Here is a 25,879-nt window from a genome sequence, read left to right as displayed (position 1 = left end):
AAAAATGGATCTGGCCAACTAATCACATGCCTGTGCAAACTGGCCTAATACCCCACTTCTATCTGCTCACCCGCATATCTGCTGCTAGGCTGGACTTACAACAGATTTTCTTTGCTGTGGATCAAGAAAAATCTCTATAGCCACAAGCACTCCTGTTTTAGAAAACATTTCTTTACATAACAAGCCTTGTGCACTTTCGCATAGATGATGATGATGATCTTATTTAAGACTGCTGTAGGAAAAGGGAATTCTGCCTGCTGTCCCTAAACGCCCACTCCAGCATCACGTACCACCCTGGTAGCATCAGTTCTGGGCAGCAAAGGACCCCCATTATACGCTAAGGTTTATGCCAGGAGCTGCTCAAACACAGCAAGATGGTCTTTTCTGTAAAGCGCTTACCCTGCTCGTAATCACAGTAAACTTTGAATTTCTTTCATCTTCCCATAGTCGTGTTTTATTCTAGGAGGAATTAGTCTAGGAACTCAGAGCAAAGGACCACAAGGTGCACATGAAACATCAAAACCTTATTCTAATTTTAAAATATTTTGTGAATATAGGACCGTGTGTAACGAAAAAAAAGTTTTAAAATAAATATTGGAAAAAGAGAAAATATGTGACATTATAGGATTTTTTTTGCTTATTTAGCATTATATAAAGTATGAAAATTAATGTGACATGTGGATAACTTTTTCTCTCCTGAATGTGCTTTAGAAGTCATAGATTCTATATGATGTTGCTGTTGCTATAGTAACTCTTTTTTTTTTTACAGCAGAGCAAATACTCATACAAAACCTTTTGACTTTTTGTAAGAAAATTAGCATTTTCTAAATGTTTTCAAGTTTATTACCTAAAAATAATAGATTCATTGTCTTTCCCATCCCCCTAGCTCTCTCAGTTAAATGTAAACAATTAAAAACATGCTTCCTTGACCAAAGGCTTATTTTGTCACCTAAAATGAGATCTCAACTTATGGCTACAATTTATGCAATCCAGCAACTTAGAGTAAAATCAAATGAGACTTCCTATGTTAAGTACTGTAGTAGATTTCCCTCTTTTTTCTTCTTTTTTGTTTTGTTTTGTTTAAAGGTGATTAATTACTCAAATGCAGTGTGAACCATTCACTTAATACATGGTGTGTAAGCTCAGTCCTTTTTATCTTCTCTGTTTTGAACACCCAACCAGGCCAGTTTTACCCCACTGAACTAATGCAAGACAAAGAAAAAAAATCAATGGCACACACTTTGGATAAATACCTCTACACTGTACATTTGCCAAGAGAGCTTCTACGATCAGCTCTGTAAATGTCATGATCCTTAATGCTATTGTGGTATAACTGAAGAGCGTTCCTTGAGCCCATTTGGCTAGGCTGACTAGCGCGCTTTGTTTTCCCAGGAGAAGAAAGCAGAGTAGTAAACCATTTTTGCAGAATGTCATTCTCCCACAACAGTTTATGAAAGAAACATCTGTGACAAGAATCTTTAATGCTTTTCTCAAAGCCAGGCTGACAGTAAAAGAGCATTGCTAAAAGTGGCAAATCAATCCCATTCCACTCTTTCTAGAGCAGGACACCTAATTTGCTATGTATCACATGTATTTTCTTCACATGTGCTGAGAGGCTGTGACATTGATGTGGTGGCTGTCGTCCAAGCTTCTGTTGAATAAACACTCTGGCCATATAGCAGGCAAGCTGGCACGTTTAGCAATGTCTGCTGTCCGGTGTGAGCTTACTTCACCTCAGGGAAAGGTTTGTTTAAGTTACAGATTGTAATTTGGGGATATAAACAGTATTTTTGAAAGCTGATTTGAAAACACCAAACGATCATATTGAGTGCACTCTGTAGTTTTGTGGTTTGGGTTTTGTTTTTTTTAAACTTGTTTTACTTACCACAGTGTGAAGGGCTTTGTACTACCTGCAAATGTGGGCAGATCGGGCAGAAGGCATAGCAGCAAATAGTTCCGCGATTAAAGTTAATTTCATCACTGGCCTTACGCTGATTGTTTTATGAAAATAAGATAATTTAGAAGAAATCTACCTCACGAAGTGTATCCGGATCAGAGAATCCTTTTTATATTTAATTATTTAAAACATCTGCCTTTACTGGCACCGTACAATGAATCAAAGCCCTCATCAGCGGTGTGCGAAAATAGAGAACTCTGCTGCGCATCAGATGGATTTTTTGTAAGTTGCTGTTATTTTTTAAAAGATGTGACTGAAAGGTTTTATTATTCCCAAATTAAAGTAAATTGTTAAGTAAACTTCTGATGCCTGTAGCATTTATATTAGCTTATTTCAAAGGCTTTAAAGAAGAAAAGAAGATAGAAAGGGGACCACAACTTTTGGCATTGGTCCTACATACTATATAGCACTCCTCTTTCTTGTTAAGACGTTAAACGTAATGCTTCTCTTGTCACACTTCCCAGCATGAGCACGTGGGCCAAGCCATGTAGTTTTTCAGCACTATCAGCTCTCCCACTGAATCCCATGGGAGGCTTGGCTGAGCTGGAGTACAGAGTATAATGAAATGGATCTAGAGAGCAAATCAATAGCTCCAAGGGCCTTCACTGGCAAAGAGATGAATATCCACAACTATAAAACATGAGTGAGATTAAAGACTCAGATTGCAGCATATACAGACATGGTGCACAGGAATGGCGAATGAGTTGTACCTCACTCATTGCTCCAGTGAGAGTCCTAGGACAGAAACGCATAAGCTGAATTTTCCACTTAAAATAAAGGAGCCCTTTAAAGGGTAGCCATAGGAACATACTATATACACAGGGTTTTCCGAATTCAGGCTATAGCATTGAGGCTGTTGTGTATTAAAGAGTGAGAAAGTTCTGAGTTCCAGGGAAAGCAAGTCTATTTATTCCATTAGTTGCCATGGATAACACTTGTTTTTCTATGTCTTAGAGCCAAAGGAGTGGAACTGCGTAAACAGTGGGACTGGAATTCAGAATACTTTCCAAACAGATGTAACTGGCATCTTCCTAGCTGCTCAATTAGTGGCACTTGATTGGATAAGCAAGTTCATCTCTGGCCTCCTGAATCCCTCCATGACTTGTAAATCAGCTCAGTGACCTGTGGACAGTCAGAAGGTATCAAGCAAACTCCAGTACTAATGACATTTAGAGTGATAAACCACAGCTTCTAATTAACACAGAAAAGGAAGACAGAGGCATCCTGGGATTGTGTGAATCATGAGTATGGGTTGTTTTCTAACCAAAATGCTGACCTGAATGATTTTATGTCAGTGAGAACCTGTCACCACAAACCCTATTCATGTGCGTTTTCTTCCCACTTCTCTAACCATCCACGATACAGAGGAGGGAAAGGCTCTTCAGGAGGCAGGAGATTCACATCTTTTTTTTTTTCTTCAGGAATGAAGTCCTTTCACAGAGAAATCATCCTTGCAAGTTGCCAGCTCTTCAGAATCCTCTTATTTGAATTCAATAGGACAGTTCTTCAGTTGGACATATTTGGCTGATCTGCCAAAACCACTATCTGTTACAACCTCTTGGCTGCTGTGCCCACTTCTGAACATTCAACTCTTTGAGGTTGTGATTCTGTCTCTTCATCTGTACAGTTCTGAACAGAGTGTGTCCTGGTGGCAATGTGAGGCTCACAGGCACAACACAAACAAGTGCATAATTGGAAATGCCGCAATGGCAGCAATAATAAAAGCAGACAAGAAAACAAAAGCCCACTAGATTTATCCTGAGCCCTAAATTTGCCAAAAGTATAGTATGAGCAGGTAGTTTGCACGTTGCTAGGATTTTTAAAGGAAATTAATATAGTGCAATATGTAATAAACTGTTTTTCATCCTTGCTCTTTGCTTCCTGTTCTATGGCCTTGTTCCCATATAGTAGATACTCAAAACATCAAAGCACGATCTCATTTTATTTTTCAGTGTTCATTTACTTACATTTGAAGGCTTCTGTTACAAAGAACAAAGCGTGTGTGCCTAACAGTTTGATACTTCCTCCATCTTTTCCTTGGAGCTGCAATTAAACTTTATTTAGGTAATTTCTGGTGTGTGGGATATTATGCTCAAATAGTTTGAGCTGCTGGCTTTCGTAAGGCCCCCAGCTGCTCTATCCACAATACCCAATAATGCTTCCGAACGGATTAGAAAGACATTGCTAACATTGAGTATGCTTGGGATGAATGATTATTTAGATAGAAGAAATGAAAATAGAAAAAAATATTCTGTTTAAGGAAAGATGCTGACTGCAAAGGACAAATAGCGTGCGTATTATGCATCTGTCTCGGTCTTGTCCATCACTTTCTTTTTGACATGGGAATACAGCACAGTATTGGCTTCCTGTGAATCAGGCACTTATTCCTGACTTGGGACCTTGTAGATTCCATGTGATTGTGTTAAAATGTCCTTATAATTCTCATGCTCATAGTAGATTTTTGATGTGCACCAGCACGTTTTCATAACCCCCCTTCACATACCTCTGTACATGCACAGAAATAGAAATGTGGGCTTCCTGATCAGATTTGCAAAGCAGATTCTTTAACAAAAAAATGGCTGATTGATCTGATAAGAGGGAAAGTGTCAGAAATTCCCTTGTTCCCACCTATATCAGCTCTCGTCCCCCTGCTTTTGTCATTCATCTCACATTTTGGAAGAAAAAATAGTCAAGTATCTTACTGAATGGTTTCAGAGTTGTTCCCCCTTTCTTGCCTCACAGTTTGGATGTTTTTCTTCCTCATCACATTGATTCCCATTTCACACCAGACTTCATTCACCAGTTCACAGCTGCCAAACAGATTCCTTTGGAAAAGCCTAAGCCTAAAGCCATAATCCAGCACCAAAGTGGTTCTCAAGCCAAACCAAAAGGAGGCTGTCTTCCAGTGCACAACAAATACATTATTTTCAGAAAGTTTTACATCTCATGTGCAGCGATGGCATTCAACCTAGAGGTCCAAACTCTACTTAATTGAAAATAAATTCTCTGAACCACATGAAACGAAATTGTGAGGAGCCTAAGCACGTATTGGTCTGGTCTATAATATCTTTTTCCATAACACTGGATAGCGTAAGGTACATATTACAAACAATGTCTGCCAAGTCTGCAACCCTCTCAGATCACTAAGAATCTCTGTCTTTGACAAGGCTACTTTCACAATGTATACAGAGATCTTGAGACTTCTACCTCTATAGGGAGAAAATTTCTGGATGGACAGAAAGACCAATACTTTCATATATATTTGCATGTCCTCAGAGAACTAGTTAAAACTCCTGGCACTCATGTTGAGACATAAATCCAAGTCTGAACAATGATATCAGTAACAGCCCTCTGTAATTACGCCAAAATGTTTTTGCATTAAGATGTTGTCAGCTCATGTGTTTCAACTAAATGCATACTATAGGACTAAACTGAAACTCTGAATTTGGAATTTCCTAAACTTCCAGGGGCAGAAAGGAGTCATTTGAATCTTGTGTGTTCATTCCATGAAGGGCTTAATCAAAATCAATTCCCACCTCACCAACTTTAGAAAGGGATTTAAATCCAGTACCAGATTTGGATCTGAATGTTGTGCCTAGGGGCTCATTTCTGTTATCCATTAGTAGTTGCTCTTGTGATGTATCAAAAGGCAGTAGCATATAGGCTGTTGTTTAGAGATGTACATAATGTAGCTTTAAATTTCATTGGGAAACTAAACAAAACCTCTGGCCTTAGGGCTGCATGTTCAAATACTACAGTCCCATAGTGCATTACACCAGTCAACACTCCTTTTCAAATACCACCCGCATAACAATTAACCTCACTTCAACCTTGAGGTCTCTGATTAGTGATGGCCTATTGTTTAAGTTACATTAACATAGCCCCTGTGTTGCCCCATTCTCACTCAAATGGACTAATCAAATCAGTCACCAAGGACTTAAGCTAAGTCCAACTTCTTTAGTAAGCAGCGATTTTCTATTTAAGTAGAATGGTGGATGTCATCAACACGGTCACAATTAGTATAGCTCTGGCATGGAAAACATTCATAATGATCTCCAGTTTGTGAAATATCAAGGACCCTGCCAACTCGCAATATGACAATTTCTATGTATACTAGAAAAATTACAATATCAATAGTGTAGTCACTAATGCATTACCTTGTACAAGTTTAGTCTATGAAAGGACAGAACCTGAACTGGATTCCATGTAATTTCAGGAAGCAAATACTGTTTTGAACCAGTAGAAATAAAAACATGTTACAGCATTTTTTAATGTTATTTTTCTCTACCCACACTGCATTTATTATGTGAAAGGAAAGCATTGTTTATTTTTCCAAATCTAGTTACAGATTTGTTATTCTTGACATTCTTATTTGGATTGTACAACTCTGTTTTCATTCGCATTAACTAATTCTTGCTGTTTCAGTCATTTCTAATTAAAAATTGTCTAGTGTTCTTGCTTTGAATTATTTTTAGCACTCTCTCCTATTTCTGTCAAGGTAACGGAGGATTCAAGCACAACATTCTAAGAAGAAACTGGAAAAGTCATGGAAAACTCAAGCAAAACTTCACCAGTAGAAATTCAGGGCCAAATTTTCAAAAGGACAATTATGCACATAAGAAGAGTTACTGCTTGCTTATCAGCAGAGATACCCACTGTGCACAGGCAAGCAATTCTGTTATTTTCATGCACACCCCATTGCTGCACAAGCCGCATGTGCATTTTCCAACCATTCAGATCTTGTTTTCCTATAAAAATGCAGCAAAAAGTCAAAGTGGGAGCCACCAACCATTGTTGCAGGACGTAGATGACACTGGATTTTCAAAATGGAGCCTGTCTTAGAAATTAGAAGAATTTGATCTGATTGTAACTGTTAATTCCTACCTAACAAAAAATAACCTTCTCTCTCCTTTTTTCTTGTCTTGTTTTCTTGCCAAACTGTATCCGCTTTCACAGTCAAATACTTTTTCACAGACTGCAGCAAAATCATACTCTCTTCTCCTCCAAATACGATGAAGTTTCTAGATAATGTTCACACGTAGCTTTTCTTTTATGATCAGCTAGAACACTGTGCACAGAATAAACACTGCCAGATGCATTAAACGTTTTATTTCTGTGCTTCAGAGAACAAAATTTGGCAGAAATATTCCCTAATTTAAATCCAGCTTTTGTCTGCCTCATTGCTTTACACACCATGTAGTGAAAGAACTGGCTTCACACTGCTCCCACAACACCAGTCCATCTGACTGACAATAGATCCAATCTGCATTACATGGGAGGCCATGTGAGCAGTCCATTCTGCTCCTCCATCTCCACCAACAGCTGGAACCGGACTTGGACTAAATGCCAAGAGAATTTTCATGACAGTCCATTTGGAGCAAGCACTGCTGCAAACTGGCAAACCATAGGCCTCATCTACACAGAAGTTACATGAATTTAAATTAAAACCAATTTAGTCTAAACCAGAATGAACTTCTGTGTGAACACTTATGATAACTCAAAATCATCTCATTTCAGTTTATCTTGCACTGGTGGCGTCTCCCAGAAAACAATTACTAAATGCAAGAGAAGTAGAGATATTAAAGAGCAGTAATCATTTTTAATTAAACTCACTTTGAGGCCCACCTGTAGCCCCTTCACTGACAGGGGCTATGTTGAGGATATTCATACTTGTCATTCAAGGCTAGATTTTCTTGCAGACCTCTTTTCTTGTTTGGCTTACCAACACTCAATCACTCCACCCTGGAGGACTCCAGAAGTGGCATCAGCACGTTACCCAGCCTTCGGTCGGGTTGGATCCTTCCAGCCTGCCAGCGAACACGCTGGGGCAGTAGATCCTGGAGTGGCAAAAGCTGCACATTCTCCAGCCATTGTTTTGGTGACATTACCCCTGGGCATGGAACCCCTGCCTGCACTGCCTCCTGTTGCTCTTTTGTTCAAGAGGAAACTTGTCATTTAGAGGCTGATTATTAGTTTTCTTTTCTCTCCCCTCCCAAGTCCCCCCTTTAACTGGATCATCACCAGTTTTAGAAGAGTTGCCCCTTTCTAAAGAAAACAAAACAGAATAAACAACCCCTTCCCAGTCCCTGTCAGAGCTCTCTTCTTTTCACCAACATCCATTTTCTCCCAAGCAAAATGAAAGGACAGAGAGAAAGACAGCTTCTTCCCTCTCCCTACAATGAGACAACAAAGAGCACAAACAAAATTAAAATTAGGCATTTAAGCTGATTTTCACCACTTAACTTTTGACATGTTTTTTGCAAATTTCCTTCGAGTCCCCTCTGAAGATTCAGCCAATGAAACCCACTGCATCAAGTGGTATTACTAAGCCTTTTTGCACTTCTGTGAAACGAGGTACGTGTTGTTTGGGGCAGCAAAGGCACCTTTCTGCTAATCACAGAACTGGGAGATAGTGACAGAACAAAGTAACTGTCCTTTTAGGGAGAAATCAAGAGTGAAATGCATAATTTTTCAACTTTATCTAACTCTGAAAATATTTTAGGTCTGAGGCATCCAAATACAGTCTAGAAAAGGCTCTCCAGGTGGGTGATTTATTAGAAGTTAAAGCCATTGCCCAAAAGTTCTGTTCTATCTTATGCCCGTGTAGCATTAGTTTAGTTCTATTGTCTTGCTTTCAGAAGTAATTGTTTTTCTCTCCAGAAATATATTTTTCTTCCAGTAAGTCTGTTCATTTTCATCATCTGGAATTTATTGGGAGCACTGCACTGGGCTGAGTTTGCAGCTGCTCCTAATCATAACCGATGTGCTTAGAGCAGACCTGCAAAATGCTCGGCAGGCAAGGGTGGGACTGCCTGTCCAGCACGGCTCTTCCTTCACCGTGCTCCAGAGACTTTGCTGATCTCCACTTCATTTTCAGGTGTAATTCAAAATGGCATTTTTGATCCACAAAGCCATTTGTGGTTTAAGAGCTTGTATTTCTTCAAGACTGTTTCTCTGTTTCAACATCATGTTTCACCTGGCAGCCAAGACTGGCTGCAGCGCCTGAGATGAATAGCAATGTTGACTCTCTAAAATACAGGAGAGTTTGTGGAATGACAGGCCGTTCTCTTTGGATATAAAGCATAGGAGCAATGGAAAGGTGGAGAGTATCTCATTTCATAGAGGAGAAAAGAGAGGACTTTTTCATTAAAAAAAAAAAAAGCCTTTTTTGTAATTAACATCCAAAAAAATGGAACATCCCCTGCATTCTTGTAAAATTACTAAGAAATAAGTGTATGATTTATACCCATGTTTGTATTGTGGTTAACATCCACAGTAGTATCTTTTCCTTAGAAGCTATTAAGAATTTTAATTGCACTATTTAGATTTTGAGTTAATTTGGAAAATCTGGAGGGGGGGAAAAAAAAAAACCACATATACAAATACAGGCTGTTACCAGAACAGGAGATTGCATAAATGAATCTTGATTTTGGGAAGCAGAAAAGTAGGATCTTGTGTAATACCCTAAATACAACCCAAAGCATGCAGTAGTGCTAGGCAGGTGGCTGCACATTTCCTCACTGAGGCATGATCCCTAGGTCTAGAAGAAACCTGCTCTGATCTGTGTGTGTTCCAGGAGATGAGATTATGCCTGCATGGCTTTGCAAACATCCAGCTTCTCCTGGGATTAATCTCTGGTTTACTAGCCTATCTGACCAAAGCAAGACACAGAAATTGTTCAAGTACACTCACAGGATTCCTCCCATGTAACCTCCAGTCTCTGCTGCCTCCAACTAAAATACCCTTCCAAGGAGCATCCAGGCTTCTCCACCTGCCCTCATTTCCTCTCCTCCTTCCTAGCTTCCCACATACTCATTCCGAGTCTTCCCATCTTTCTTTAATGTAGCAGCCAGACAAAATATTTTTCTTGACTTACCCAAATTAACTGCTTTGAGCTTAGTTTAACTGCTAGTGTTATAGTATGCCAATGGTTTGACTGCAGTTTCCCTAAGGATGGAAGATCTTCACCACTCCATCCTCTTCTCATAAAAGGAAATGTTTAACACTTAATCTGTGAAGAAGCACTGACTAGATGAGTTCAAAGCATTTCAGAAACAAAAGCCACACTGTAAATCAGAAGTTCTCCTATTTATTTTTCCCCAAAATCCCTTTAAAATCAAGTGTTACTCAAATGTGGTGGCAACAAGGCATCACATTACTTTTTGTATGTTTGGTACTGGCAGAGCTGCCCACTGCCTTGTGTTGGCTTGAGATCAACATCTCATGTTTTGCAATAAGCTATGTTCGTTGCTATAGTTTCAGTTACATGAAGCTAGCTCAGTAAAGATAACTGAATTGAAGAAAACACTTTTTCCTCTCCTAGACAAGACTTGAGTGGAAAGGGATTGTGAACACTTAGCACTATGTACAGCAAAGGAGTAGGAAACTGTCTGCTGCACCACTGCTGGCTTCCCTGAGCCTAGGGACCTGAGAAATGCCCCAGACTCCCCAGCAGCAGTTGCTAAGGAAACATTTTAGGGAACCTTTTTCATAAATTCATAGTAATCTCCATTTCTCAAATGTCAAGGCTAATGACTCACCCTTTGATTGCAAATGGGATTTACTACCACAGAATTGCTGGCAGCCTTCAAAGCTAAATTGTATTTGTCAGCATTTGAAGACTTTTAGTACGTTGGTTACCACTGCTCCCCTTGAGTGAGCGGAAAATGTAGATACATGAATATCTGGCAGAATTCCCTCAGAAATGCTCTTCTTCCTATGTTTCCACTTAGGAAAGAAGATGGGGTCTGGTGTCTCAGGGGCTGGCTGCAGTGGGAACCCTCACAGTGTAGCCATCACCACTGGGGGTCTCAGTAAGGCAGTACCACCACACTGTCCTGGGGAGCAGGGACAAGCGGCGGACGCTCAACCTGCCTTCTACTGGAAGGCAGCTGAACATGTCCATGGATTCCCTGCAAGTTACACATAAATTAGTGTATTGGTATCCAGGGCTTTCCTCTGATTAACCGCTCTGCAACCTAACAAAGCAGGTCTACCACTCACATGTTTGGGAATATCAGCACCAACCAGAACAACTGATGCTCCATTACTTCATAATCTTCTTTCTGCCAAGTGCCAAGCTTGCAGATACTTTAAAGAAGTAAATTGCAGGGCGTCTGTGGTGAGACCAGACTTAAAGGATGATATCAGTTGCTTTGATGGCAATACATATTTAGAAGAATCTCTCCAGAGTAATACAGACCTCATTGTAGGTGGATCTATTGCCAAGTTAAAAGCTTAAAGGCTGGAATACAATTTAAAGAGTGGATACTTTTATGTGCTTTTAAAGATCCAGGTGTTTAAGAGTCCTCAGAGATTTGTGGATCTAACCACAAAGTTCTTGTAAATGATTTTATGTAAACAATTCACATTTATAAAAATGTATGTTATAAGCCAATTTGAGCATTGGTTTTTATTTTACTTAATTTTCCATTTAGTATAAAGTCTACAAATATAATTTAATCAATTAAAATTGTATAATATGTCCGTGTGGCTCATAGAAAATTTTTCTCCCTGGACATGTTGATGATGGATATGTGGAAAATAGCACTGCTGAGACCAGAAAAGTTGATGCACATGGCATCACATACAGTTCTGTGTCACAATACCAGTATGGACCCATTCAAGAATCTACGCTTTAAACAGGTGGAAATGACTACAGGGGAACACTTATACAACTTTGAGATGCGTCCAGGTCACTTTGAACACTATTTTCAAAAACAGGCAAGTGGAGAAGAAAACTCTCATCCAACTTCTGCTTTCTTTGTCTATGGAAAACATATCCTTCAACTATATTTTTCCACCAGTCTGCCTGAAAACAATTTTATTTTCCTGTTGTGTCTGGCTACTGGATTTCAGAGTTCAGCTTTTTCATTTTTCTGTTAGTGTACGCAGCCAAGCTGCCAGAAAATACATGTCCTACCCCCAGATCCTGGTGCCAGGAGAAGGCTTCGCTGTTGAATCCATTTTGCTCCAAATATGAAGAGAGGAGTTTCTGCTTCTGAGATGACGACACTGGTATTTCTAAGGCCATTCTTCTTGTTCCATTTACTGGCTTCTACTTCTATAATAGCTCATAGGATTTTACTTTTACTAAGACTGTAAAATGAAGTACTGTAAGTTCAGAAACCTCTTTTAGTCAGTTCCCCTCTTTCCTAGTTTCCAGCTGACAGTATCTAACATGATAGCCAAAAAATACACTTAGCTCAGAAAATATCTCCAAAACTTGACTGAAAATATGTGGCCTCAAACTGTAGGAGAAAAATGAACAAACATCTGCATTATTATACTATTTACCAAATGCTGAAATCAAAGTCCGGTTTATACAATATTTCCTACAACCAAATAATTTTCCTGTTCTTAGGCAATTTAGCAAAGAAAAGAAATCATTATTTGATTCACATTGCATCTTCTTATTCACTTAACGATTATTGACATCATTTCTGACCAAAAAAACACTGCATATGATTTGAAGGTTCTGGTTTCTTCTAGTTTTAGACTCATCACTACCTGTAGCTCTTTCACCCAGCTGCCTTATTTCATCCAAAGTAATCTGCCACATGCATCAGGGCATCTCTGAAACACAGGCTGATCCTCACTGGCATTGACTCCAGTATTTGTAAATACTGAGATGGGCTGCACTCTCTCAGAAGCAGCACAGTTTCATGGGGCAGCAGCTCCTGTGATTATGCTGTTAACCTTTTAAGAGACACAGGCTGCTGGTTCTCTTAGAAAATGGAGATACTGTTTCTGGGAGGTTATGACCAATTTTATTCCCATGTCTGAAATGCAGAGGGCTCTGGTGCGTTCTGTAATTCAAATAAAGTTTTACTGTTTCCTGAAATGTAGTAACTATCTGAAAATCATCTAGGTAGATTAACATTTTGCTGTCTTTCTTGCTAGGCACTAACAACTTGTTTTACAAGCACAGTAGATGTGTTCCTAATGCTCCCCGTTCTGTTAAAGTAGGGAATTTCCTCTAATTTTGGCAAATGATATGCTGAGAGAAATGTTACTTTACTTGCTGCACAGCCATAAATCTGCTCTGTAAATCTTGCACTTTTTGGGAAGCTTATTGCTAAAAGTTTTGCTTCAGAAGCACATTTAAGGGGTTTAGATTTAATAAGGTTAAAAACCATCTAAGCATTTTGAGTCTGCAAAGAAATAATATATCTGTAGCGTCCCTTGCGATAGATTAGAGACAGGGTTTGGTTGCAGTAATGAATATAAATGGGATTCTTTATTAAAGCCACTGGACACAGGCAGGGCTGCAGCGCTGCTCTCCAGCTCCCAGGCTAACTGCACACAACCTATGCTTTCTAATAGCACACACAGATCTGCCCGAAGTCCTGGCCTAGATCTGGCACTTTGGAAGGGATTGCCAACCTCCACAAGAACTGGCTGCCTAAATCCCTCACTAGTGAGAACAACTTCCAGAGCAGCAGCTGCCAATGCTTTCATAATCCCTGAATTTGCACATGTGAGTTAAACAATTAAAAGACTGTCAGTTCTGCAACCTGGAATAGACAGATCCTCTGCACAAAAATCTACTTTCCTTGCACATTTCTGGGTAGAAAGAACTGGGATGTGGAAGCAGACTTTTTTCTATGCCTTTTTACTTACAATATATGTAAACGTACAGTGGAGAGAGGCAGCTACCACCTCATATGCTACAGCCAGCCTTATGAGCTCACACCAGGTGCTTTGTTCCCCATAGAGGATGAACAGAAGACTGTTGATAGTCACACTGTAGTGAGGCCAGAGCAAGCTCAAGTCACCAGCATAGGTAGCCTCAGATATCTGCTGTGTTCAGGCCTGGACAGAGCAGACTGCTTGCACTTATCCAGGGATACTCGCACACAGCCTGCAGCCCTGCCACCCGAGGCACTAAGCTTGGAGGTTAGAATCCCCTTTGAAACACACTCGTGTTGCTGTTATTAGGCTTTGCCATTAAGGATACTTTTAGCTGAGGAGCAGCATACAACAGGACCTTTTCCTCATTTTCCAAAAAGTAAGAACAGCCCTTCCATTGCTCCTCACTCACAATGTACAAGCCACCTGACTCCAGCCCAAGCAATAACCGCCAGAAGCTCTGAGATTCCTCAGAAAAGATCTCTAGAGTCAAACACCTTCCACTCAGCTTTGACAATTTCTGAGAAGAGCTGGGGCAGATTTTTAGCTTGTGGCACAGTTTCTCTCAGCAGCACCATGCCTTTCCTGATGCACATGGACACACCAAGACACCCAGTCACCTCCCTGGGACCAACCTCAGACCCCGCTCTGCACCACCGTTAACCCAGTGAGCAGGAGGAAGCTGTGGAGGTGTGGGCTCTCAGGATATCCAGAGGTGAAAGGGTGACACCACTTTCTGATTTGAAGAAAGCCTATGATCACAGCCGTGAGCCACATGTGCCAAGCAAGCATTGCACATGTTAGTATATTAAACATATGTGGTTCTCATTTCCTATGAGAAAGGAATACAGTTTGCAAGCATCAGGGTGCGTGGTTATTTCAAGTGCATGGTAGATGTGGATTAAGGGCACTAAAAGATTCCCGTGGTCCAGCGATTATGAATACCTGCAACACCAGCTTTGATTTTAAAGTTTCCTGTCATCTTTTAAGTGTCTGCCTTGCCACACTCACATGGGACCAAGGTTCATTTTAAAGGCTCTTGGAAATGGCCAGGGCAACAGGAACAATAACAGCATCCTTTTAGGAAAATACAGGAAATCTTTTCAGCCAGATGTACTGCAGCACTGGGGCCACCATGGAAGTCTCACAGTTAAAGAATCCTCACAACAGCTTCTAGGCAAAAGCCAAAGGGATCATCACATCTTCCAACACTTCATCCTGCATTAGAAATAATTCTTGCTCGTGGAAGAAAAAAGCACCAATAAAATGTTCAAGCTTCAATCCTTTATTGGCTTTTTGTTGCCTGATGTTATTAATAAAATTTACAACCTTATTTACACTGTTAGCTTTTAGCATGGACTACATTTGTATGTGAATTTTTAAAGTTCTGAATTAAACAAAATCTTTTAAGAATCAGTGGAGCACTGTCCGGGAACAACTTAAAAAAAAAAACAAACACATTGAAGTGGACCTCCTTATTTTTGTGTGAAAGGAAGTAGGGTGTCCTGTGCACCGTATGACTAGGGTCTTGGATACGAAGATGTGGGGTTTGCATGTTGCAAACATTGCTTGTGACAAGGTGCAGAGCAAAGGGTGAGCTTGCAGCCATTTTGAAGCAGACTTCCTGGATGAGCTCTTAGATGCCTGTTAGATGAATGGGGGTGCTGGAGGGATGCTCTGAGGTTTCATTATCACAAAATAGTGGCATAACCACTGTTACTTATCTAACAGATAAGCATTCAGAAGCCTTCCTGGTACAGTCTTGAATATTGGTAAGGTTATCCTGCCAAATAAGCAGCCAAAAATCTGAGTCTCCTAAATTAAAGAATACACATTAAAATGTTGGCCAGAGGCTTCTGATTTGTATATTCCCATCTCCCCCTTTCCTTTCTCTTCCATCTCCAGTATCAGTGCTGTACTGAGTTGGAAATGTATAAATGTTACATGTAAGATGCAGCCTTACTGTTGCATCTTTATTCAACATCAACTTCCAGATGGGAACTATTTTTCATGGTTCATAAAGCCAAATCCAGCTGCTACATTTGGACCTACATAAGGAATCCACATTTTATTGCCTTAGCAGTGCTTATAAAACAATTGCTGTTGTTTCTTTAGTACTGGTGCACCTCACATTTCTCAATACATTTTAGATATTTAAATTTTAAAAACTGTATTTTATAGTTGCTCATTCAGCTGTGTACTGCGACAAGATCCCTCTTTTACAAGATTTTCCAGATATCTAATATAACTGAAAGAAAAACGATCTTGGACAAATAGCATTCACTATAGCAGCCATCTATTCGGTTACTTACTGAGTGTTCAGACAATTTCCTATGTAAACCACAATGATATTAAATACTTCTGGAATCTTTATTAACAGACAGGAAGTGCAAACTCAGGAGCCTTTCCCCTCCCCCTGCGCTAATCTGACTCTTTGATAGTCATGTGTTAGGAATAACCATGGAGTTTCTCCGAATGCAAAATATTCCCACAGCTAAGAGAAATTAACCCTTGTGAAGCCTCAAAAGAGAGAGTGGAGTCCATGTGTTCACAGAGAGAAAAAAGAAATCATTCAGAGGAAGTTTGTACCAGCAGCAGATCTACACAACACTGCCAGCTATTATATTCAGGCATAATTCATTTGCATTTTAGATGGGATTGTCAAAGCAACTACGGCGCATCCATTGCGGGGGAGAATTACCCAGCCTCACAGAATTAGCCATCTTTGTGCCTTTATTCCTCGCCACGATGGGGAGTGCTCTGCATTCACTCAGCCATGTGTGCCAGGGCTTTTCTCCTTAACTCCCAACTAGCAGATAACAGTCCCTTTGCTAGAAAGCAAACAAACCCCCCCACAACAGGCAACGAGGTGGGACAGAGAGAGTTAATGCACGAGTATGACAGGGAAGCAAGTTTGCTGTGAATTGGGAAGCACAAACTATAGTAATCCCCACCCTGCTGAGTGGCTTCCCCAGAGGTCTGATACAGTGCCAAAGCCTCTTACGCATACTGAGACAAAGCTTATTTCAAGCAGAATTCAGCTCCTGAAGCCACCATACTGCTTCCTGACAGCCTCCAATTGCACTGCCTCTGTATTTGTGTTTCCTGCTGTTTATATTTACTTGTTCCCAGAGCCACAACAGCTACAAAACAAATAGTTGCTGTTTGTAGGGCTCCGTATCAACACAGGTAAAGTGCTCTGCTTCCTTTTTAGTTTTACAAAGATTGTGCAAATAGGCTTTTAATACCTCAGAGAGATTAATTTGGTAATTATAAACCAGTTTAGGAACACATGCTAAACAATTGGTCATATAATCAGTATCCTTGTTTCAGAGCATTAGTGTGGCTGAGGCAAAAGGTTTTTAAACTGTAAGGTATACACAAACACTCCCTTGATTATATTACTATTATTTCACCATTCCACTGAGACACGAGCTTGAAATATTACTTTTTTGTTTGTTAAGTCCCTGTGGATACTCTCCAGATCTGTGCTACTGTCTCTTTGGCTCTCTGTACAGCTATTGTGATGGTGTCTGATTTGGGTAATGGAGATCTTGCTTGATATACTTATTTAAAGGATCAGCTTAAGGAAGCTTAAGAGCCATCAATTCTTTTAATTAACTGCAGAGAAATGATTAACACTATAAATACGGAATTGATCAGGAAAAAACGATAGTACAGAGCATTTCACCCAAGTTGTTCAACAAATATTTAAGACATTAAATACGATAAACCTGTTCTTGGACAGAATAGTCATAAATACCAAAGTGATTTATGCATCTCGGACAATTCCTACCACAAATCACTAGGGATGTCTGAATGGAGCTGGGAGATGCTTTTCAGGTAGACAAAGTTACTTTTTCAAAATGAAAACCTCCTCTAGGAGCGCGTCCAGCACTCTACTTCTTAAACAACAAAAAGCAGAAGAGTTTCAAAGCATTTTATTCCAGCTTTGTCTGAAAAGAACATTTTCATTTCAAAACAGTGCTATTTAAAATTCATTTTCTTCCATGTACACCGATGTCATTTTAAATAATGCAGAAGTTTCCTTTAGTAGGAAATTAAAAAAAAAATTTTGAGATCAAGGCCAGAAGATGGGCCTCCAAGCCTTTCCTTTCAGAAGTACTAAACAGGAGACCTATCTGGTTGTTCCCCATCCTTCAGTGCTTGTCCATGAACTGAATTAAAAGCCGAGACAATAAATCTAGTGAGACAATAATATCTCTGACATTTGCTCACATCCAGAAGCCAGTACTTTCAGAGCTCATGCATGTGGCATCATAAAAGATAGCATTTTTTTTTTGTTGTTTGCTTTCTATAATTTCACAAATCTTCCCAACCCCTTTCTTCTGATCCCAAGGATGAGAGTTACAGAAATAATATCTCCTGAGCTCATTTCTCAAGAATTCCATACTTTGGTCCACTAGAAATGCAATGCTGAATCCACCCACATGCAAGTGAGACATCTTAGAGCACCGCTTTCAGAAAGGATGTTGGAGAGACAACAACGTCACTGCCTTCACAGACAGCTAGATCCACCTACAGAGAACCAACCCCCAGGAGTCCTCCTGAACTCTGCCCAGCCTCAGCTCCACATTTGCTCTTCCCTAGAGATTTCTTGTGACCAATATGGGCTGGAAGACTATAGCAGAGAACAACCCCCCTCCACCCCCACAGGCAACTATACACAGGACAAGAGTTCTTAGTGCCTGCATCACCAGCAGAACATTCAGAGCCACAGGAAAGGCCACACAGGTAGAAGGGACCTTAGCAATCACTGACAGCTTCAGGGACAGCAGCATTCTATTTAACTGGCATGAAATGAAAGTAAGATTACCTGAGAAACTTTCCAGTCTCAGCCTACAATCGCAATAGATCTCCACAGAAGCTCCTAGGAGCTTTGGACATGCAGTAAGACTGCCTTCATAAACTACAGAACTAAGGCTTCCTGTACCAACCAGACTCTCATCAGCTAACACCCTGTGAGCAGAAAGCTGTGATACTGGTCCTTGGAAACAGTGAAATCATCTCAGATAAAGTGAAATCACCTCAGATAAGTTCTTCACAACATCAGGCAAAGCATCATTAGAAATACCAGTATTCATACACAAGAAAAGTTAACTCACCCAAACCTGGTCTCTAGCTACAGAACACTCCTCTTTCGGAAGCAGCCTTCATCCAGGAGACGTAACTCTCTCAGCGGCTAGCCCTTAAATGAGCTCAGGTGGGGATGGGTCCTGGGCCTACCTCATCTGGTCACGTGGGAAGCATGGGTGAATTGCTTGCACCTGTGTTTCTTGGGCCAGCCAGCCCCTTCACCAGGTGCTCAATCATCAGTTCAGGCCCTGACATAACGGTTCCCTTACACATGTGTTGGGGATTGCTCTCTGTAATGCTTTCTTTTGTCTGTGGTGCTTGGTATCATGAGAGTGGGGGCATCCAGGGAGGACAAGAAGTAGTAGTAGGGCACAGAAACAGTGGTATAATGCCTTTCTGTCCTCCCTGAAACCGAGGTGCTCAAGAATTGATTTTCTGATTGGATCCTCAGGCTTGTTATAATTTCAGAGATGAGACCAATTTAATTTTTATAGAGATGTGTAATCCGCCATTTCAACACACTAATTGAAATAGGCTGACATGCAGCTATGTGCCCTACGAGTCTTCCAAAGCACATATCTTGGCACTTTCCACTAGAGGGTAAATGATGTGACTAGAAACCCTACCAGAGCCTCTGTTTACAGGGCTCTGCTTCTACGTTATTATTTTGATTGCTGGCTTTACCAACAAACATCCAAGCAGCAGAATCCACTTGGAGAAAATAACAGAAAGGAGAACTGAAAAAGATTTTAGGAGGTCAAAAATCAACTATAGCTATGCTATTTTTGACAGATGTTTATTTAACTTGTTTTTATAGTCTCTCACCAGTGAAAATGCACACCTTTTTCACTGTGCAATCTGATCTGTTCTTTAATCGTGACTTTTTTATAACAGCTAGCCTAGATTTCTCTTGCAGTTCTTCAAGTCTATATTTTCTTGCAACGAAGAGAAAAAGTGTTAAGCAATTCATTACTTTCTTCTCTGCAGTAAATTTGTACAAATTTGAAAACCATTATGTTCCCTCTTTGTATGCCCTGAACAGCCCTCGTTCTTCCAGTTTCCCTGTCAGCCATTCTGACTCCTTAGTTCTGTCTACTCCATTGCTCCACATCCTTTCTGGAAAGTAATCCCGTAAGTTTATTCATGCTAAGCAAGCTATAAAAATACCTACAGCTGCTTTATAGGATATGCTTATTTTAAAATTTAAAAAAAAAAATCTCAGTAATACATTTATCTTTTTCACAACACCCCTTCATTGAAGCAAAAGTTGAGTCTATTATAACTTCTCCATCCTTTTTTTTTTAGAACCAGTTATGTTGCTTTCCCTCCAGCAATTCTGCAGCTGATTTCTCCTGTATATGCAATATGTACCTACTTCTTTCTCAACCTGTTGAACTGTCGACCTGTTCAGCCATTTCTCCTGTCTGATTTCCAGTTCTACCTGTGGCTTTCCCTGGATGTGGCAAGCATTGTTGTTTTTCTCATGCAGGACACTACCAACATTAAGCAGTGAGACTCCAGTCTTCCTGCCTGGTGCAGATTTCTATTTGAACTGTTTCCATGGATGGTTTTCCAGCCAAGAAATTATCCATTTTCTGGTAGGTTTTGTCAAGACTGACTCCTGACTTTTGTGATAGTGGCTGTTTCAGACATGAAAACAAATACAATGAAGTGGGGCAGAGGTGGCACTCAGTCTAAAAGATAATTAAACAGATAACTAGAGATCATTGTGCACAGCTTAGAATTTGCATTGCTCTGTTCCAGCTTTAATTTTGCAAATAGGTGCTGACTTCTTTTCCATCAAAAACACAACTCTTCTCTACAAGCAAAAGGGTCAGTGTTTGAAATCAAGAAGAACACAGAAGAAATGATGAATCTTGAAAAGAGTGTCACAGTCACCTTCAAGGCGGTGACTGCAGCCATGAACAGAGCTATGTATCAAAGAAAAAAGGGAATGAACTGAGGGGAGCTGGTGATTTGGTCAAAGGCAAACAGCAACAACAACAACAACAACAACAACAACAAATTAAAGCATCAGCTTGAGTTCTAGCTCAAACTTCGTCCTCATTATATGAATTTGTCAGGGATGCTGTGACTTGAATCTTCATGTGATTTCCAGCACTGCATTCCTCCTGTTTCTATTCCTCCTTTCAGGATAACCCATGGCAGAATAAAATAGGAGCCAATTTAACAGTAACCTTCAAGATATTTCAACGAGATTTTGTATTTGTTTGGTGCTTCACAACTAGTAAAAGCATGAGTACGTGCGTAATCTTTGCTTAACATTAAGCTATGTCTACCCTCCCAAAAAGAAACTATTTGTCCATCTGGTAGGGAAAGACAATGATTTCATTACTAAAATTGTAACTTATACTGCTCAGAAAGCCAACACTTGACAAATGGTTGAACCTATGTTGAAAGAATAGTATCACAGAGATAAACTGTGTACATTTGGAAATAGTTCAGTAACTAATGTGAATTGTAAAATCTTGCTTCTCTCAGTGAGAGCAATTACCATTAAAATTTTTGATTATTCACATTTAAAATACTGGTAATCTGACAGGCTCTTAAAGCATTTATTTTGGTTGTTATTTTAATTATCTTTTCAGCTGATATAGTCATTTGTTTCAAAAATTAAAAAAAGAAGAGTTTACAGGGGAAACAGCACAGTAGCATATTGGTGGAATTTCTTGGGTTGATCCCCAGCCAACAAATCTCAGTTCATCGCTCAAGCTGCCAACCACTCTCAGATATAGGATCCCAGTTTCATGTGTTGTATTTCTGAAGACTCAGCCATGAACTTCAGATCCAGATGTTAATTTGGTTTCTGTATGGTCAGGCTACACAGTACTCCATTCAGGCTGCAAAAAAATTCTGGGAGAACTGATTTAAGTCACAGAGAAGAAATGTAGACAAGAATCCACAATTCACAATGATGCCTTATTCAGGAAACCACCCCATCCAGTTCCTGGGTCATTTGCTTGGTTCTTCATTTCAGAAAGAATCAATATTATACTTTTTTCCGGTTTCCCATCCTTTCATCATATAACTCTTTTGTCTTACCTCGTGTTTTGATACACACTTCTCTAATAACCTCAGGGGGCACCACCATGCCTCGTATCAGATTCTTCACAATTTTCAGAATGACCCATTTTCTTTCCCAAAATTAATCTGATGGTAAGTGCGAGAGATTATCAGTTAAACCTTGTCAATTTGATATGTGCTAGCACATAAAAAAGGGTCTGTGTGAATTCACGGAAAATGAAAGCAAGTAAAACACTATATCTACATAATAGCTCCATGAGTGGAAATGAAGGCCTTATTTTAACCATAATGCTTCTTTAACCCTGCTTTCATCCACGATTTTAATTTCATTTGAGTCCTTCAATACATCTTGCATTCCTACATGTCTCTCACACTGTCAAGAAAGCCTTCTTTGCAAAGAGAAGTGCATGCCAGAAATGTTCTTTTCCCTCCACTGGGGATCCGCCAAAGTACATTCATTACCTTAAATTAAAAGGAAACACTCTAAAGTAATGTATTCGGGGATATGTCTACAGCAATCCAGGCTGGCAGATCGATTTGAACCTGAATGTGCAATATTTCTACATGTGGAAGATGCTGTAGTCCAGTGAAGCAAGCAGACTTCTGAAAGCATGAGGCACATTGTGTTGGCTTTGTAGAGAACTTTGGTCGATGTCAGTGGGAGCAGGTGGCACTGGGCAGTGTGTGCCTTGGGTCGGCACTGACCAGTCCTCTCCTCTGCCTCCCATTGCAGAGTCTCCCATACATGCGGGGAAGAGGAGAAAGTAGTAAAGGAGAGAAAAGAGATTCTGACCATCTGTACAATCAGTGCGGTTGATGAATGCCTATCAACTGATCATAGGTACTGTGTGATTTACTGAAATAAATGCTGTTTTCTGTTACGAAAAAGAATATAGAGCTAAAAATGTGAAATATCAGTAGAGAGCTTCTAGCAGCTGAAGAGAAAGGCATGACACAGAGTGACTGACACCAAAAAATATTTGTTGAGTTCCTACATTTTGTATTTTCAGCCTTAGTGCTTCATTTCTCCTAAGTGAGTGTTTCAGCTAAAATGGAGCCCACGGCGAGCCACAAAGCCGGGACCAGAACACCTGGCTGAGGGAGGGCACGCTCCATTACGACAGATCCTCAGAGCAAATGCAGGTTTCCCTCCCCAAAGAAAAGTCCGAATGGTGCATTAATAGTACAACAAACATCCACAATAGCCCTCTATCTTCTGCTTTAAAAGAAATAAGGAAAGACCTTTATGAAGGGAGGCAGAGAAGAAGGGCAGAGCAGCTTCCCTCCCGCTTCTCTGACTGATGTCACAGTTCCTGTGGCCAAAACATGTTTGTTGCTAAGCAACTATGTATATATTACACCCTTGTGCTTCCATTTGGGATTTAACATATGCATTTTCACTTTCATCTTTGATGCATAGTTACATTTGTTTGCAGTGGGTGCCGGAGTGAATGGAAGCTGTCCAGTACGGGATATGCATAAGAACTGAAAGGCACACACAGTGATTTACCAATGTGCATCATTGTTTCGCAGCACAGTTCAATGGGAAACCTACTGAGTGCCATTCACCAGTGGTTGGGCCAATTTTTTCATTCAGGAGTGATGCTGGTTGCTATATAACGGCTATTGGTTCAAGGAGCGCAGCAGTTCTCAGATGTCATGAAGTAACATAGGGTGCAGATAGCCTGACTGGTAATTATTGCAGATGGATTCTTTCTACAATGATAAAAGAGGTCCGTTCTTTCATCTGGAGTTTTGCGTTTTATGCATAAATCCACTTTTTCCTACACCTCTCCCACTTACTTGGCAGGCAATGAAAAAAATCACCTTTTCCTTTTGAATTGCGTGCAGATGACCCAAATCAGTGGCACGCATCACTTGCATTTTTCTATGAATCAAATCTAAAAAGAAATGAAAAGAGGCTAAGGAGAGAAAGAAAGCAGGATGTGAGAGTTCATTTATATTATAAACACTCTGTAACAGAAGAAAAAAAATCTGTTTTATAAACCACACATCTATTACCCTGTAATGAAATTATAAGAGAATACTATTAGTCATGTCTGTGCATTTATCCACATTGTGAGTTCAGTAATTAAATTAGAAGATCTGACATGGAGTTTACTAAACAAAAATCCATGCTATAGCAAAAAAAAAAAAAAAAAAAAAAACAGGATATTGCTGGCTTCCTTTTGGGTTTAGCATTGTATCTATTAATAAGCATTAAAGAACGAAACACTGGAGGAATTCTTGCAGCCTAGATGATTTGGATTTTGTTATGCTTTTCAGTTTAGCTTAATTTCCCACTGGAAGCTTCTCTCTAAGTGTGGGCCTAGGATTATCATCACATAAGGATAAGAAGGATCTTGAGCTCAGTTTGCTGCCTTCTCCTCCTTGGAACCCCAGACAGGAGAGGGAGCACAGGGAGGGGTGAGGCAGCCTCTCAGCCTGCCACGGCGCTTACACAACTTGGAGGGAAAACTGACATTTTTTATTTCCCCTGAAGCTCAAGAAAAATGAGCTTATAAAAAGGAATATTGTATGAAAGCAACTTGCCCATTCCCATATACATTGATTCAGGGCAGTTCAGATTCACAGTTGAAAGCAGAACTTCTCACTGAGTGTGCAGAGCCAGTCGGGGCTCAGCAGCTCCGGTGGCCTCATCCACAGAAAGCAGACGATGGTGATTTGGGCAGGGTTATTTTGTGCACCAGCCCACGTTGCCCCATGCATCCAGCACTTCCCTATGCATCGCATTGCCACATCTGCAGTGGTTCAGCTAGTTACTGGAGATACTGCACACACACTTTCCAAATTTTGAAATTCACTGCACAGCCGAAGGACTGACAGCAACTTCACATTTAACTTTTGATCTCTGGGTATTTTGCCACCCTTCAAAAAGCACTGCTCTCCTAATTCACATTCCCGTGGCATTTCAGCCTACCCAATATTAAATAGAGCATAGCTTAGAAAATGGTTTATGATAATACGTACATCCATATTTCTGCCAGAATCTGTAAGATGATGATCAGTAGTCGACTTATTAAAATAAAATATATTCTTGATCTCACAAAATATTTTATATTTTTGAAACTTGTTTAAAATATAATAAATAGCTGTACTCTGATATATAATCCAATGGTTATTTTTTAACCAGTTGAGCTGCATCTTAGAGGGCAAATCAAGCGATGTAACCTGCTCACAAGGACAGCAGCTGAAGCAGCTCCACGAGGATGCTTCTAGAGACACATCAGCGGCTCCCACCCATGGTCAGTGAACACGTTCGCTCTCTTCTCCAAATTAGCAACTCACCTCTTAATAAAATCATAGAATGGCTTGGGTTGGTAAGGACACTAGAGATCATCAAATTCCAACCCCCCACCACAGACAGGGCCACCAATCTCCAGATCTGGTACTAGACCAGATTGCCCAGGGCTCCATCCAAATAGAATAATAGAATAAAATATAACAGTACTATGTAGAAAACTGATAGAGAGTGCTGCATCTTCCATTTCAGAAGTCACTCTGAAGCATTCAGCTGAATGAATGATTTTTCATCCTTTCCCACTGGAGTCTACATTTGGAGGATATTAAGGGAAGCTGAAGCTAACACAGATGCACACATTCCAGGGATTCAAGCAAAGTGCTGCCACTGCGAGTGCAGCCGAGGCGAGGAACCTTTGTGGACCTTCCAGGAAGCTTATGAATTTTGTTGTCAAGTTTAAAGGCTCTAAACTATAAAAGGAAATGAGATCCCATGGTATTTATACAAATTCCCATGTCAGACATAAATGAATACCTTTGTCTACTGTTCAACCAAAAAAACTTCTATGAATATTTCCCAAATGTAAAAGCGGTTATATCATTACAGTGCTAAATCTGGCAAAAGGCATACAAAGTATATGCGCTGAAAATTGTTAGGGAAAGGGTGGGGGGAGGGTTGTTATATTGTATTTGTGGCCTGTTGTATCTATACTTACCTTCATTTATATGTTTGTGGCTCTTATATTTAAGACAGTCACATACAATTATTAAGTACACCGTACTCTAATATTACTTGCAACTCAGCAGATATGCTATGCAGAATAGAATGTTTTTTGTTGTGTCTTGTGCTTAACATCAAAAAAAAAAAAAAAAAAAAACAATTCATCC

General features: G+C 40.0%; 1 long non-coding RNA gene across 1 annotated transcript in view; it reads left to right on the top strand.

Moving 5' to 3' along the window:
- Positions 1-6,451, top strand: part of LOC146543631 (uncharacterized) — a 34,414-nt gene extending 27,963 nt beyond the window's left edge. Inside the window, exon 3 of the long non-coding RNA XR_014885546.1 lies at positions 2,912-6,451. This is a non-coding gene — a long non-coding RNA (uncharacterized LOC146543631). The remainder of the gene's footprint in view (positions 1-2,911) is intronic.
- Positions 6,452-25,879: the final 19,428 nt, after the last annotated feature.

The sequence above is a fragment of the Meleagris gallopavo genome, chromosome 11, assembly GCF_905368555.1.
Source record: "Meleagris gallopavo chromosome 11, MGAL_WU_HG_1.1, whole genome shotgun sequence".
NCBI lineage: Eukaryota > Metazoa > Chordata > Aves > Galliformes > Phasianidae > Meleagris > Meleagris gallopavo.
This window is presented reverse-complemented; position numbering and strand designations above follow the sequence as displayed.